At 37.2% G+C, this 15,320-nt stretch overlaps 1 protein-coding gene across 1 annotated transcript in view; it reads left to right on the plus strand.

Annotated features, from left to right (window-relative positions):
- Positions 1-15,320, plus strand: part of LOC122814849 (protein unc-13 homolog B-like) — a 596,675-nt gene that overhangs the window by 340,232 nt on the left and 241,123 nt on the right. The gene's annotated exons all lie outside the window — the stretch shown is intronic.

Genomic DNA, 15,320 nt, shown 5'->3' on the forward strand with positions numbered 1-15,320 from the left:
TACTGTGGCTAAGACTAAATCCGTGTTGTGTAGATGACAGTAGGACATTCTTAAGTAAGCGTCTTAAGATTTGTTAATACATTTTTCAAGAATTTTGGATATGGGTGATAGTATAGCTATAAGTGTAAAGCTTGTTACAATTTTGTCCTGTTTTATGTATAGAGATTATGTACAGTTGTTTCCATGTAGGGAGTGTGAATTCCTCCATAAATAGATCTTTTTATAATTATTCCTATTGGATAGGCTGTTGTGTCTGATTCTATTAGAAGATGGTCATCTGGGTGTTCTCAGGGGCTAAGAGTCGGTGATAACTCTGGTGGATGTGAATTATTTCACTACACGTAGTACCTTTGGTTTCCCCTGAAAAAAAGGCAACTGGCCTAGTGGGGACTAATCACAACAAAGTGTAAATAAATGTATTTAAAATAACATTCTCTAAAACAGATCATGGTCAGAAAAAGACAGTCTAGCTTCTAATTGGGAAGCTTTCTGCTTTTTTTGCTAAAGATATACTGCACCCTTACTAATTTTTGGCTTAAGTCCACAGCTGAAGTTTCAAAGTAGTAGGTCTCTGCCTCTTCATGGGTGTCCTCCATCAATCCTTCCTTGCAGCTTCTGTAAGTCTACAGACAGGATTTTCTGTGGTTTTAGTTTGAACTAATAAGATGCCCTTCCTGTTTTCCACAGTTAAATATCCAAGGGGTTGATTGATGAGGATGGGTGGGTGCTTTGGTGGGGGGGGGGGTTAGGTTCATCAAGCCAGAGTGTCCAGTTAAGGAAATTATCATGTAACCTAAATCAGCAGCCTCCAAGGAGCATAAGCCTTGCAGTGTAGATTTGTATAGGTAAGAACCAGGTGTAGTTTCATTACAAAAAGTGAATACATTTCAACATAATCAAATTCAGTAATGCCATTTTACACATTTTGTTTTACATATGTCACTTTACTGGAAAAATGCAAGTACACCAGGAGTTTTCTCACCTTTATCTTTATTCAGTACACCTTAAATAAACGTAGGTTTCTGATATTTAAAAGATAAAAAATTCTCAAGATCATCACAGTTCTGTTCATACATAATCTCTCTCCTTCCAAGAAATAAAGAAGCTTCATCAATAAAGACTCAAGAAACTAAGGCTGCAGTAAGACATTTTATCACAGTCACCAAGTTTTGTGTTTAGAAAGTCCATTTGGATTGTTGATAGTAAAGTAGAACAGTCTTGTCATGTTTGCCTGGCATCTCTTTGCTTTGGTAGTTGACACTGCCTTTTTGACTGTTTATTGGGTCCTTGGTTATGCATGATGCTGTACAAGCTGAGTATTCTCTGGGTTTATTTCCTATCTTAACCTTATGATAGTCACAGTCTGTGTAGTACCATTTACATCTTTTGTAATTCCTAGGCAGTAGAATAACCTAATGTAGTTATGCTTATAATAAACTTGTATTGTTAAGGATTATGTGGCCTACAAATGGAGTTTTATGAGCTAGCACCTGGTGATAGGCTCTTGGAATTGCAAACTGCTGAATCGCTTGTCTCTCTAGCCCCACTTTAAGGTTCCACCTGCTGTACAACAGCCCATTTTTCCCCACACAGACCCATCTGGCCTTGAAGATTCAGAGTCTACTTTGCTATGTTGATAGTGGTATGGGAGTTAGAACACACATCCCTTGTCTGTCGCATGCTAATTGGGGACAGCAGGTCAGATTATACACCTGCCAGTCATAGCCCCGCCTGTTATGTGCACCATTATCATTGTCCTGTATCATACCTCCTATCAGTTTAAATCAAAAGCACTTCATTTGTTCAGTCCTTAAAAGGTCATGCTCATTGTATAGTTTACATTACTGTAGTAAACCCAAGGTGTTAAAATTATAACTTGCATACATACAGTTTGTTTTATTGATTTGGATTTGTTATCCAGGGTATAATACTGGTCCAGCTGGACCATTTTCAGCCAGCAAAATGTTATAGGAAACACGACCATACTACAAAAAAAGTGTTGCCATAATAGGCATTGTGACAATTAACAAGCTTCATCAGTCTTGAAGACTGCGCTCTGACAGCTGTTTTCCCTTACCCAGTTCACATGCAAAACTGTGGTCTTAACATGATCACAGACAACTTGTATATTAATTGACCGAACTCTCTGCTCGATGCTCTTTGGTTGTTCCTTTTTTAGCATCTAATAGCTGAAATTCACATGGAAACTTGAAAGTAAATTGTTATTCCAAAGCCTACAATCTGCCTTTGCTTTGGTAAGGTTTAGGTGCAAGCAGGACCTAAATTGCTTTTTATTAGCCTCAGACAATACAGTAATGTTTGTATCTGTATCCATCCTGCAGAATAACCTTTAGTATGCATCCATCATTAAGCAGCACAGCCTGTCCAGGGGGAAGCACTTCTGCTGATTTTTATAATCTTACAGAATTAAACTTTCCATCATATAAACTCAAATACCTTCTGCCCTTGCCTGGGAACCCCATCTGTTTTCCATCAGTCCTCTGTGATGTTAGTGTAACTAGAGACATTGTTTCAGGGCAGCTCAGTCAGTTTAATAAAGAAGAGAAGGACATCTTTTTACACATTGATGCTACATACCAGATGTGGATGTCAGAGTGTACACTTGGATATCTCATTCTTCCAAGTCCTGTCTGATGCACATCACGTTATCAAGATTTGACTGCCCATGTGATGTGAAACTCCCATAGCAAACTATCTGTTACAAGGCATAATCAAAGATGTTTTTAAATCACCTGGACTTATGGCATTGATTAATACATGATTAACAACTTGATTTTATGTTTTACCTAGTATTAAAATCCTGTAGAACCATAAAAGAGAAGCCCTTGCTGTGGTAGATGTATGGGCAAAGAGAGATGTGTGACAAAGGTGGGGTATTTTCCTCATGGTAGCATTGCATACCCACCTGGGTGATGTCAAACATGCACATCAGTTGGAGTTGGTGCTTCAGCCAAAAAAAAAAAAAAAAAAAAAAAAAAGCAGTCCGGCTACAGTTTGGCAGTTCCAGCTTCTCCACTACTTTCCCCATGAGTGAGAGGGAATTGTATCCCATACAGCTGTTGAGGTCCTTCCATCAAGAGGGACAGGATCTATTCAGCTAAGGAGCATACCAGGCTTCCAGCCCTCAGTGTAGTAACACTGTGAAGAAAGGAGCCATAGACGAAAGCCAGTGATCTGAAGTTAATGATAAGCTGGCAAAAAAAAGTAATTTTATTTGCACCAATCATGTTGACTCCCTGCCAAGTGAAGGTCAGTATTGTTAAGTTAAAATGTTTTGTTTTTTTGAGTTTCATTTTAGGCTCATATATTTATATTGACTATTAACATTTAAAACCATCAACGAGACAATTGATGAACTGAGCAAAATCAATATACTAGAGAAAATTGTAAGACTCGTTTATACACGCAAACACAAAGCAGATATTCATAATTTAGAGTGAAGCCAATAGTGTGTGTAATGGCCTTGAATCAACACTTATGGAAGCAGGAGTTTCATGCCTGAACATAGTTGTTGTGTTCCCGAATAACTGAATTTTTGTGTGTGCATGACAAAGATTATGGCAATGTCCTCTGGCCCTTATTACATCCCAGCTTGCCCAATGGCCCAGAGGTGATGCAAAGCTAAAATCTGTCCATAAATGTGTGAGTAAAGAAGAAAACTTGTTTGTTTTAAATTTTCATTCTTGCCCTGAAAATTGGAAGAACTACAACTTGGCTCTCGGTGAAGGCTGCAAGTTCATCTCGATAGAGCTGGCTGCTTATCAGGTATTCTAGTATTACACTGTTATCAAGCAGTAAATAAGAGTGTACTGTCAGAGTTTAATGCAAGTCTGCAATATTAATATAGTGGTATGCAAAAATAGTGACTGAATAAAGATTAGGGGAATTTTTAAATATAAAAATAAATGAACACAAATGAAGCAGCAGTGCTACAGAGTGAAGAATAACCTTGGTTAAACTAAGAATGCTGCTTTGATGCTGAAACAGGTGCATTTTATGATATTGGTATTGTGCACCATGGAGCATTATGATTACATTCTGAAGAATGGGAAAGAACAGCTTTGCTAATTACCTTTCTGTGGCATACGAAGGGTGCTTAAAGCTTTGTTATACACATTTTACTGTGTTATGCTAGAGAGCCTTGTTCTAGAGTGTAAACAGCAATGAGGATACAACACTGCTGGGTAGCTGAAGCAGCTTTAAAAGCTGTAATACAATTTGGGCTACCTTACTTACATTTTGTGTTTGGCAGCATAGTGCATTGCACTTTTTAAAGCTGTTTTAGGATCAGAGATACATTTTGCTTCTGTCTCTTGTCTGTCAGACAGAGCTAAATGTGCTTCAGCTTTTAAGATTGTAAAACACTTCACACACCTGCAGTTTCCTCCCCCTCTCTCTCTGACCCATAGAACAATGGAGCAGTTAAAGGTGTGCGTGCCACAAAGAATTATATGACAACTGTGTGCACTATAAACAATTGTTTAACAACACTAGGAATGTTGCAGCTATTACAGCATTCATTCTGGCAAATGCATTAGAGGATTGTGATCAGGTCTCCCCATTCGCAACCAAGTAGTTACATATTCTTGAAATGAAGGCACAAGATTAATCTTAAGTGCAGACCAAAGGAATTTCACTTTGCTCTCCCTTAAGGAAAATGTATGGACTTCCTTTCCTGAAATCTGTTAACAATTTTATTACGGTCAGAGGCCTGATCATAATCATTTGTGTTGAGACAAGGGGAAGGGAAATTGAAATGGGTTAATTTAATGATGAGTATAATTTCCCTAAGTAAAGGTTGAAATAATTAAGCTAAATGTAATAAAGGTTTATATATTTCATTTCCTGACTCTAAGAAGAAAACAAGGACAGAATTGTTTCAGTCAAGATCTGAGACGAGACTGAGTGTGCAGCTGCTGAAGTGGAAATTTGAAGCCAATTGTGGTCATGTAATATAAAGTCAAGTAAGAACTGAAAGTGAGTGTAGGGGTTAATTTGCCATAGGTCAGTGGTTTTGCCAGCTGCTGCTCTAAATTAATAGGCAATGCCTGGTTTTCTATTAAGTTTCTGATATGCAGGCCGTCTAGAGTAGTTTGCTTGTTTAGTTATTTACTTGCACTTTGGGTTAGTCCCACCTAGCCAATGGCTTCATTTCAGGGTAGACATGAGGTAGTTTTCGTGGCTAGGGCATTGGAGAACTTACCCTACTTTTTAATAAGTGCCATAGGTTATTTACATCCACCTGAGTTATGACCAACCAAGGAAGATGGAGCCATGGTTTAATGTCACATCTGAAGGACAGGTTTGACAATGCTGGGCTTGCAAAATGGCATGGTAGGCTGGCACTATAAATTGATAGACTATTGTGAGAATGACACATGCTTGTCTGTGTGTATGCTTATTTTGTTTTCTGTTTTTGAAATCTGCATGAAAATAGAGATACACACACACACACACACACACACACACACACCAAAATGAAGATATGTCAAGGAGTAATTAGGAAGTAATATGTATCGGAGAATAGGATGATGTGGAAGATGTGGAAAGGAAAGGTTTGTAGCACTATATTGCTTGTGTATCCAATATATTGTACATGACTGCCTGAACACTGCTGGAGGGTTATAAGGACATTGGATGGAAGTACCTGTTAAATATGAGCATTGGCATAGAGAGAATTTGACAGAGGGACAACAGCAATATAGCACAGGAGTATATAAACGTGCAGCAGGATTACCTCTTTAAGAAATACATGGGTGAGCTGGGAGAAAGGATGAAGTTATTGCTTTTCATAACATGCATCCATTTGTTCTCACATTTATACGTTTAAGAAGTAAACTAATATAAATAAGTTTATGAGCTAGGCCATTAGTGTATGAGCAATTGCTGTAGAAAGGAAAATCAGTAAGAAATCATACTGTGTGATATAGCATTGATTCAACTTTCAGTGTGACATTTGTTTGTTAGGAAAGATAAGATTATCCTTTTAAATGCTGTAGTAATTTACTTGAAGATATGCATATTGCAATATGTTACTGTGGTATATCATGGTCAATAAAGGAGTTTAGAAAAAAAACATTGTTAACTCAAAATTCAGAGCAAAGTCCACCAAGATCAAGAGACTTCCACATCTTCAGAGAAGCAATTAGCTAAAGCTCTGATGCACATTGTAACTGTGCTGGTATCATTTTTAGTAGGGTTATTAAATCTTATGAAGCATTCAATTAGTTTACTTTTTCTTCATGTCATGCAATGGCTAATGTGCTGTGATGTACTTTTTCTTCTGTCAGTCATATTTTAAATGTCACAGATATGTAATGTAATGCTCAAAAAGCGTATTTCTTTGTCGACCTCTGACAGATATGGAGAATCCTCCCTATGGTTTAATGTATGCACCTTTATCCATGTGCTGAGTGTGTCTTTTAAAGTTTATCATTGCATCTCTGTGTTAACCTCTATCTGACATTACTGGATATTTTGTAAATTTATGTGGACCATGGTTTAAGAAAAAAATGTATGAAACTATATTTAGGAATGGCCCAGATGTATTAGGAGTGATGGTTAAAATGCATCACTGCATGCAACTCCTGTGCTATGATGCATATATAAAGTATTTCAAAACACTTTAAGGGGCCTTGTTTTAACATAGAGTGTTACAGAATGCCTACCAAATCACTTCCGTTTGTTGTGGAATTTAGTTTAATCTCTTCCAGTGTTAAGGGCAGTCCCACTTGAGGTACCACTTTGCTTCTTAAGTTCGTGCATCAGGTCATCCAGCTTTCATTTAAAGTATCGGTAGTCTATTTACAAATTTAAAGCGATGGAACATTTATACTTGGATTAGTCTTGCACTGATCATGCCACTTACTACTAGTTTCTGCTTTTTGCTTAGATGACTTTATTTGCCCTGTATTCTCATCTGAAAGTGTGCGGTCATTCCAGAATTGCTTGAGCTGCTTGTTTGAGACTGCAAAGCTTCACAGCAACAAACATGGCCTAAAGTGTTAATTTACATAAGCATTCCTTTTGCTCCTTTTTCTTGTGCATGTTCAGTTTTAGTAGTTTGTGTTACATGCACCCATAGTGGCATATCACCGTTATTAGCTTCACTCATTTCTTGTCTGCATGATTGCAAGTTCCAGTAGCCTGTATCTGCTTGAATCATCAAAAAAAGTCTCCAAAGTGTTAAAATAATAATCAGTGGGCTCAGTAACATGTATGCAGGTCAGTGGGCTCAGTAACATATATGCAGGTCAGTGGGCTCAGTAACATATATGCAGGTCAGTGGGCTCAGTAACATATATGCAGGTAGAGAAAAGATCAGCACGTAACCAGAACAAAATACGGATGCGATTATTTTCCCACAGTAAATGGAAATATCCTTTTCATGTTGATTACAAAGTATGGCATCATCTGCCTTTTAACTGCTGTAACATTATATTATGCAGCAAATGGATCTTTTTTTTTTTCTTGGTGTACCCTCAAAATGGATTTGTTTTTATCCAGTCACACTTTGCCAATCAGCCAATACAAATGCAAATACATTTTAAACAGTAGTGCAAAGTAGAAATCAGCAAAGCATTTTTATAGCCCATTACTGTTAAAAGTTAGTGGTTTGTAAACCACAAACCATCACGAAGTTCATCTTAATGGACTATAGTACAGGAAAGTACCGTTTCCACAATCCTTTGTATGTAACAACCATGTATTCCACCCAAGGCCCCGACATACAACCATGGACAGTAACACTGGAGTGCTCAGTTACCTAAGGATCAAAATATGTGACCGTGGTAGCTGTAGAACCTCTTAAATGCAATTTATGTGATTTCCTATCAAATACCTGTACTATAATACTCTTCTCCAAAGTAAAGGTGCCTCATCTTTATCCCTAAGTATGCACACTTCAACAGTATTAGAATTGGAAGAAGTCATTCCCTGTCTTTCTACTACAGAGTCACACAGCTATCTGTAAACCTCAGTAAGATGTCATTAGCAGGTACTCATTCTCCCAAGTTTAGTATTTCCATTGGTGTCAGAAGGCTGCAAATTCCTGATTACAAAGAACTACCTACAGCAGCCTTTTTTAATATATCCTGAAATAAAGAAAACCGTCCACACTATACATGCTGCTTGCCTTCTCCTCCACTGAGGATAAACTACCATTATTCTCTCTTCTTTTTATGTTAATGGCAACAGTGCCCACTCAACTACTAACAAGTCACTAAATAAAAAATCCTGTTGTGATTTTTTTCTTATATTTAAAAAGATACAGAAAGTTGTCCCCTGTTCTTTCCCACACTTTTCTCTTTAACTGTCGATCTGAATCGTCTGTGACCAAGCCTTATCATTCCATCTGCACTTATCAGAAGCTGCATAACAGGAGAACCTCCTTTCTTCCAAGACTACAAGTTTGCCTTTTTTGTTTGCATGCTCATCACAGACTGAGTCCACTTTTTTATTATTTTCAATGAGACTATTACACCTTTTACCTTTACTTTAATACCCTTCCCCACCTGACAATGTCTAATGAAGTTACTGTCAATGGTAATGATGGAGTTTTTAATTTAGAGACAAGCAACTCTAATGTGGTTGGGAATTTTAATAGAGCTTTTATAACTACTTTTTGTACTGATAGTAGTGTTTTAAAAGACATTTTAACAAAGAATTGGAAGGTTTTAATGAATGACAGCTTGTTTTAAAAGAAATTTTAACAAAGAATTGGAAGGTTTTAATGAATGACAGCTTCATTAGAGAAAAAATGGGGAAGAGGCCCGTTATATTTATAGAAGAGGATGTAACTTCAAGCAGCTAATATAGCATAGTAAAATAAATAAAAATGCAGGACATATGGGAAAATGTGGTGCATGCACTTTGTGTAAACATATTCTAGATGTTGGACAAGTATGTATAAACAACATGAACATCATTGTTTATGGTAAAAATTATTGCAATTCTACAAAAGTAGTGTATTGTGCTCTGTGTTCGTCCTGCCTATGTTTCTATATAGGCAAGACAGAGCGCAAGCTTAAATGTAGAATTAACAAACATTTATGTGACATCTGTAACAAGAAAATAACTAATGGATTGGCCAGACATATTAATGCCTATAATGAACATTATTTTAAATTTATTGTGTTGGAATCGCTGAAAATCACAGGTAGAGGTGGAGCTTGGCCGCTCCTCCTTGAAAAAGCTGAATTCTGCTGGCAAATCCGACTTGGAGCACATATTTGGCCAGGTTTAAATGAAGCAGAATCTCTAGCATGTCTGTTAAAATTAAAAGCTTGCTTGAAATGGATACTAGATGTATTTGCAACATGTTACCTTGAATAGAACACAATGTTTCAGTGAATCATGTCTTGCTACATTGTGAACGTAAATTTGAAACAAGTTGCTTTGCGAGTGAAGACTGTGTACTGGGAGTGTGTCATGAGTTTAGTTACTGATTGGTCTCTAAGAAGAGGTGTGTATTTTAATTGAATTTATGGCTGGTTTTCTTTTTATTTAAGGGTGTGTATTGGTTCTTTGAATGTATCTGATGAAGTTCCGGTATTGCTGGTGGGACGAAATCCTGTATTACTGGTTTTAAGGATAATTTTCTAAATAAACCTGAGTTTTCTACATCCAGCTGCCTATTTGTTTTTTGATCGCGTTTACTGTCTTTTGCTGCTGCTACTTTGCATTTAATTCTACAATTGTTTGCTCAATATTTTGCCATTTTTCCATATTTTAGACTCTGGTGTTTAGCATGCCTTCTGTACTAAATTATTTTGTTAACTCTTACTATCATCATATTATATGGTCTTCAAAGTTAATTTTTCCCAGTGACTGTGAAATCTCCCTTTTAAACAGACGTACCTGGATACTGCCAACCACTTGTATAGAAGGGTCCAAGATGACACTAAAGAGATGGTGTCTCAAGTCACACTACTGGTAACTGATAGGATAAAGTGAAAAAAGTAAAGTACACACAATTCTAAGTCTCTCAATTCACAGAATGCAAACTGGCCCCAAGAGCATAAAGGGAATATACATAGCTTTCCTAGCAGTGGGCTTCTAACATCTATATGCTAACTGGATTACACACTAGTAGCCTGCAGAATATAACGTATGGCCTAGCATCCTGTAACTCTTTCTTACCATATTTTCTGAGAGTCAGTGCCTTCAAATGCTCATTACTGCTTCTTAAATGACTTATTGCACATTGTTGTAAACACACACACACACACACACACACACACACACACACACACACACACACACACATATTTTAGTAAGGCTGGCAGAAGTAACCAACCCCCCCCCCCCCCGCACCACTACTTTCTTCCTGGCATGGTAGTACTGCTAATACTCTGGATTTTACCAGAACCCACAAGTTACTTTCTGCTTTGCATGCAGACAAATATAAACTTGTACACATTAGTATTTTCACTGGTAGTAGGCCCAAATGATCTAGCTAAGTGTAAATAGGAGCCATAGCTTTTTTACCTACAATGGTAAATAACTGTCTTCCCAGGTAATAAACATCAATAATACATGCATAAAAAGATCAGTCACTTTAGTTAAACAATAAGGCAGAGACTGCAGTTAGAGATTAAATATGCAGAAGAATAAGAAAGTGCACGTGAAATATTAAAACATTTAGTCACAGACAGGAATATTTAAAGAAACCCCATGCCTAAGCTAGATGTATAAATCCAACTACCTCTAGCTTAGAGTATTGAACCTTTACTGTTATAAGAACCTATAAAATATCAGAAACTGCAGATAGCAAACTTAAATGGAAGTGGTCACCTCAATATTGCCAGAATTAAAACAACAAACTATGGCCAGTCTCAGTTCTGTTTCCCAGAGCCCATTGCTTCATTTATAGAGAAAAACATTACATTAGCTCATCTTAGTTTTGCTTTTCTACAGTAAAAGTGACTAAATCATTTACATCTCTAACCTCTCTTCATTTTATATCTACGTTCTCTTCACAGTTCTAGTTAGCTACTGCTTTGAGAATAGATGTTAATTGCATTTTATGATCCTTGCTAGCACAGGAGGTAAAGACATTATATTTTGCCTTTCAAACACTAGATTGATGCACTTCCCTTCGTTTCATCTCCATTTACATTGATGAGAGAAAAGATCACAAGTTTGCATCCATATTGTAGACCAAATATGTCAGTAGTGGAAAATAAGAAAGGAAAAAGTGGCATCTCTAAATCAATTCTCCTAGGCTGGCATCCCATGGTAACAAAAGTACTATGAAGGATTGATTCACAATTATTGATTAATAACTACCAAAGTGGTGGTTCTTTTTGATTGGGCAGATGATTGCACTGTCAGATCTTTCAGGTTCATATGTATTTACTAGGCTCTTTATCCATGATGATCTATAGAATATTAGCCATACATTTCCATTACGTTTTTTGTTCCTTATATTTTTTTTAAGTACAAAGAACCCAAAGATGAGCAGAACATTGACATGTTTCCCCATCCAAAAATACTTTGCTTTATGTGGGTAGGGAGACAATTTGCAAGGAGTGGTATTCTCTGTGATGCATATCTATCCCTCCAACATGTTCTGTTTAATTTGCAGTAAAGGTTTAGCTCTCTTGAGCAGTTGTTTATGCCTTTATTGGACTTGAGAATGTACAGTAGATCTGACAGATTAGGATCTGTTTAGGCTCTGTACCTGAGCCAGAGATCACCCCTCAGTAGCCTTTATGACACAGAAGAGGTATCCACTGAAAAACACACTCCAACTTGACCTTCACAGCATAAAAAAATACAATGGAGCCAATAGCTGTGAACCAAATATATTTACTGGTGCTTCTGGTACCTCAGCTTAATGCCTTCAAAGAATATTTTTTCATGGCACAAAAGAGGGCAAAGGCTTTAAGATGATCTGCATAGTTTTTATGATTTAGGCCCTTGATTTTCATGGAAAGTGCTGTGGGCATTCAAGTTATGGCAATTTTTTTGGACTGGTACATACCAACGGGGACATTATACTCAATGATCAGCTTGAGTACAGAATACATTGGGATGATCACTTCCCTGGATGTGAATGCCATACCCTTTGTAATAAGCTGTAGAATAATAAAGTATGTTCTTACAAAAGTGGATAGATGATGATCGAAGGGCAAGTTTGTTGTCTACATATGCTCCCAGCTTCTAACCACTGGATGAAATTCCAGGGGTGGGTTGTCAGTGTGTTCAGTTGGTAAACACCATCGAGGATTGCTCACAGACTGACCCCTGAGGTACACAGATAGTGACAGGTCTTCTAGAGGAGGTAGAGCAGCCCACCTTAATTTCCTGGGTTCTAAATGTTTGCGAGTTTGCTATTAAATAAGCTACACAGGGATTGACATTTAGTTAGTATAGTCTACAATACCCGAGTGTGGGATGTTAACACCTTTACAAAGTCTAGATATGCAGTGTGTACTGATTTACCCTCATCCATTGCTTCATTACCTTCCCCATGAAGTCAGCCAGGTTACATAGACATGGTCTTGTTTGTACACATACATTACTACTAAAGTATCAAAACAATTAAAACAATGTTATCCCTCTCAACGTTTGTCCAAGTGCAAGGATGGCTATAGCCAACAATGTCCTAATAATAAAGCCTGAATAATCCCTTCCCCTTGTTACCCTTCAGGCAGCTAAAATTCACAAAACAATTCCAAATGATGAAAATAAAATACTGCTATTTTGCTGTGCTATGAAATTCAAACTGCCATTTGCTACCTTGTGTGAAAAGACACATTGGCTGTTAATACCCAACACAGCCACCTTTCTCCTCATTTCTGTAATATTCAAAGTTTTACATCTTGGGTACTGCCCACCTGTCAAATGTTTACTCTCAAACAACCAAGAAGTTAGTCATATTAGTCAGAACTCCAACCAAGAAGTTAGTCATATTAGTCAGAACTCCAATCAAACTAGTCATAGGAGAGAAAAACCTTCTTCAAAATAGGTCAAGCTTCATGGAGCTTGCTACCCTCTTATATCAAAAATGCAGAAAAACTTTCAGCGTTCAAAAAAAGAAAAAATTAGTACTTGTAAGATGAATCATAATGTAACTGATTCTGTGACACTGGCTAGTCCTGCAGCTTATAATGACAGGTATGGAAATATGTAGAAATAATTTTGTACATATGTAAATAATTCTGCTTTCCAGTTGTGCTAACTGTAACTAGATGCAGAATAGACTATACATTTTCTTCTGTACTAGTAATTTTACTTTGAGTGTATTGTTTCTGTACTTCTGTACTCTAGTTGTGGTTGAAAAGGGTCTCTGGACAAACCCACCTACGCAGTCATCAAATTTTAGAATAAAAATAAAATGTGGCTCAAGAAAGAGTTGGCTTGGGTTGTGAGTTTTGGTTTTATGTCCTTATTTATTAATTACATCTTGATTATTTCCATAGTCTTACAGATGAGACTGGCCAGACATATGGATCTATAATGTATTAGGTCCATTGTTTGCCCACCTTTGTGCAAGTGGATGACAGTTGCTGTCCTCCATTTCTCCAGCCCATAGCCTGTTTGGAGGCTGACTCTGAATAGCTTTTGTGGAGGGCTAATGGGTCCATTTTCAGGTTAGCCAACTAAGCAGCCAGGTATATTATGTTCAGGTTATGAAGGTGTGTTTTTTTTTCTGTTGACCTTTTTTAATCGGACAGTCCTTTGCTTGAACTTTCTTAGAGATCATCATTTCAGGCTCATTTTCTGATTGGTTAATCTGTGAAGCCCATCTCTTCACCCTTTGCAGAGCTTCCACACAAAGCTGAACCAAGAATCCATTCTACAGTTGCTCAATGCAGTTTTTATTTCCAACACTTTTTAATATCATTCCTCAAAACACCATCAATATTTGGACATCTACTAGTTCAGCAAGCTCCATTCATACTCCTTATCACAGCAAGTCCCCATTTCCTTACTAGGTAGCTATGAGTCTCAAAGGCTGCTAATAACCTAAGATGGCAACACATATGAAGCAGAGGCTGGTATAAAGAGAGGACCGGAGCAAAAGGGGATGGGGTGGATTTTTAGTGCCTAATGACACTGGGTATGTTGTTCCTGAATTTTGAGAGACAGCCTTTCTGAGCCTTCCCACATGCACCTCAAGCATATCTCATTATGAAGAACATACCTATTCTGACACTTAAAAGTTCATCTTCCTTGCTGTTCTTTGCGGAAACATTCTTCTACACTTTCGGTTTTTTTAAACAAATATCCATGTTAATACTGAATCTGTTAATTCATTAAAATAACTTTAAGTATAAAGTAAAGCTTTTTAACCAACCTGTGAGCTTTCTAGTTGAAGTTGCCAGTAAGCTGTTGTGTTCCACAGTTTGTCCATTCGTTCCACATTTTGGAGATGGAAGGTTGAGAGTTCTGTAGTCACACTTCACATGAGCTGTGTGGTAGGAGAAATGACAATGTCTAAGAAGAATGATTGGCTGTGAGAAGGACTAGACAGGAGCTGCACAGCAGATCCTAAAGATCACAGACTGTTCCATTGAAGATTACTAAAATGGAGTTCACTAGATCCATTTTATGGAACTTTCGGTCATCGGGATACTCCTTAAAGGCGAGTTTTTCTAATTGCTTGATAAACGGAAACGCACAATAACAGTAACACATTACAAAGCTATACCATCTCAGTAAAAGCTTTATTTTGTTTGAAGATTCTTTCATTAACTATACAATTTGGCAAAATTAATTATGCAAAATGAGTTGTATTTTGTTGAAATATAATTTGGACATCTATAGTAGACCAGTCACGGATTCCATTTCATCCTAATTCATAGTTTATATCTTTGCTTTTCACTCTTTATTAGCTAGGATTATGAAGGCAGTTGTTTGGATTCATTTTCTTTGTAATGACCCAGTGTTGTCATCCTCTGTGGGCTAAGATGGGAGGTGTGCTCAGTGTTTTGTTTTGTAAGAGATTTGATGCATCTTTGATGTTTGAGGTAATATGTCCTTTTGTCCCATTTAGTGGTATGAGAAGGCAACTGCCTTGGCTGTATAACAGTGACATTTTGTTCTTTTGCTGTATTTCCATAGCATGATTGTTAGAAGACAGTTCATACTGAAGTATTAATACCCTTGAGAAAGTTATTTCTCACTTCTGTGTAATGTGTTGCTGCAATGTCTGATAACTTACAACAGTGGATGTTTTATACATGGATGGATCATCATGTATAAAAAGAGACTTGACTCACTTTAATATTTCATATGGAGTTGGTAGACTAAAGCAGTAATTCTTGTATGAGGTAAGATGATTCCTCTAC

Source organism: Protopterus annectens, chromosome 1.part1, assembly GCF_019279795.1.
Source record: "Protopterus annectens isolate FY-2018-M chromosome 1.part1, PAN1.0, whole genome shotgun sequence".
Lineage (NCBI taxonomy): Eukaryota > Metazoa > Chordata > Ceratodontiformes > Protopteridae > Protopterus > Protopterus annectens.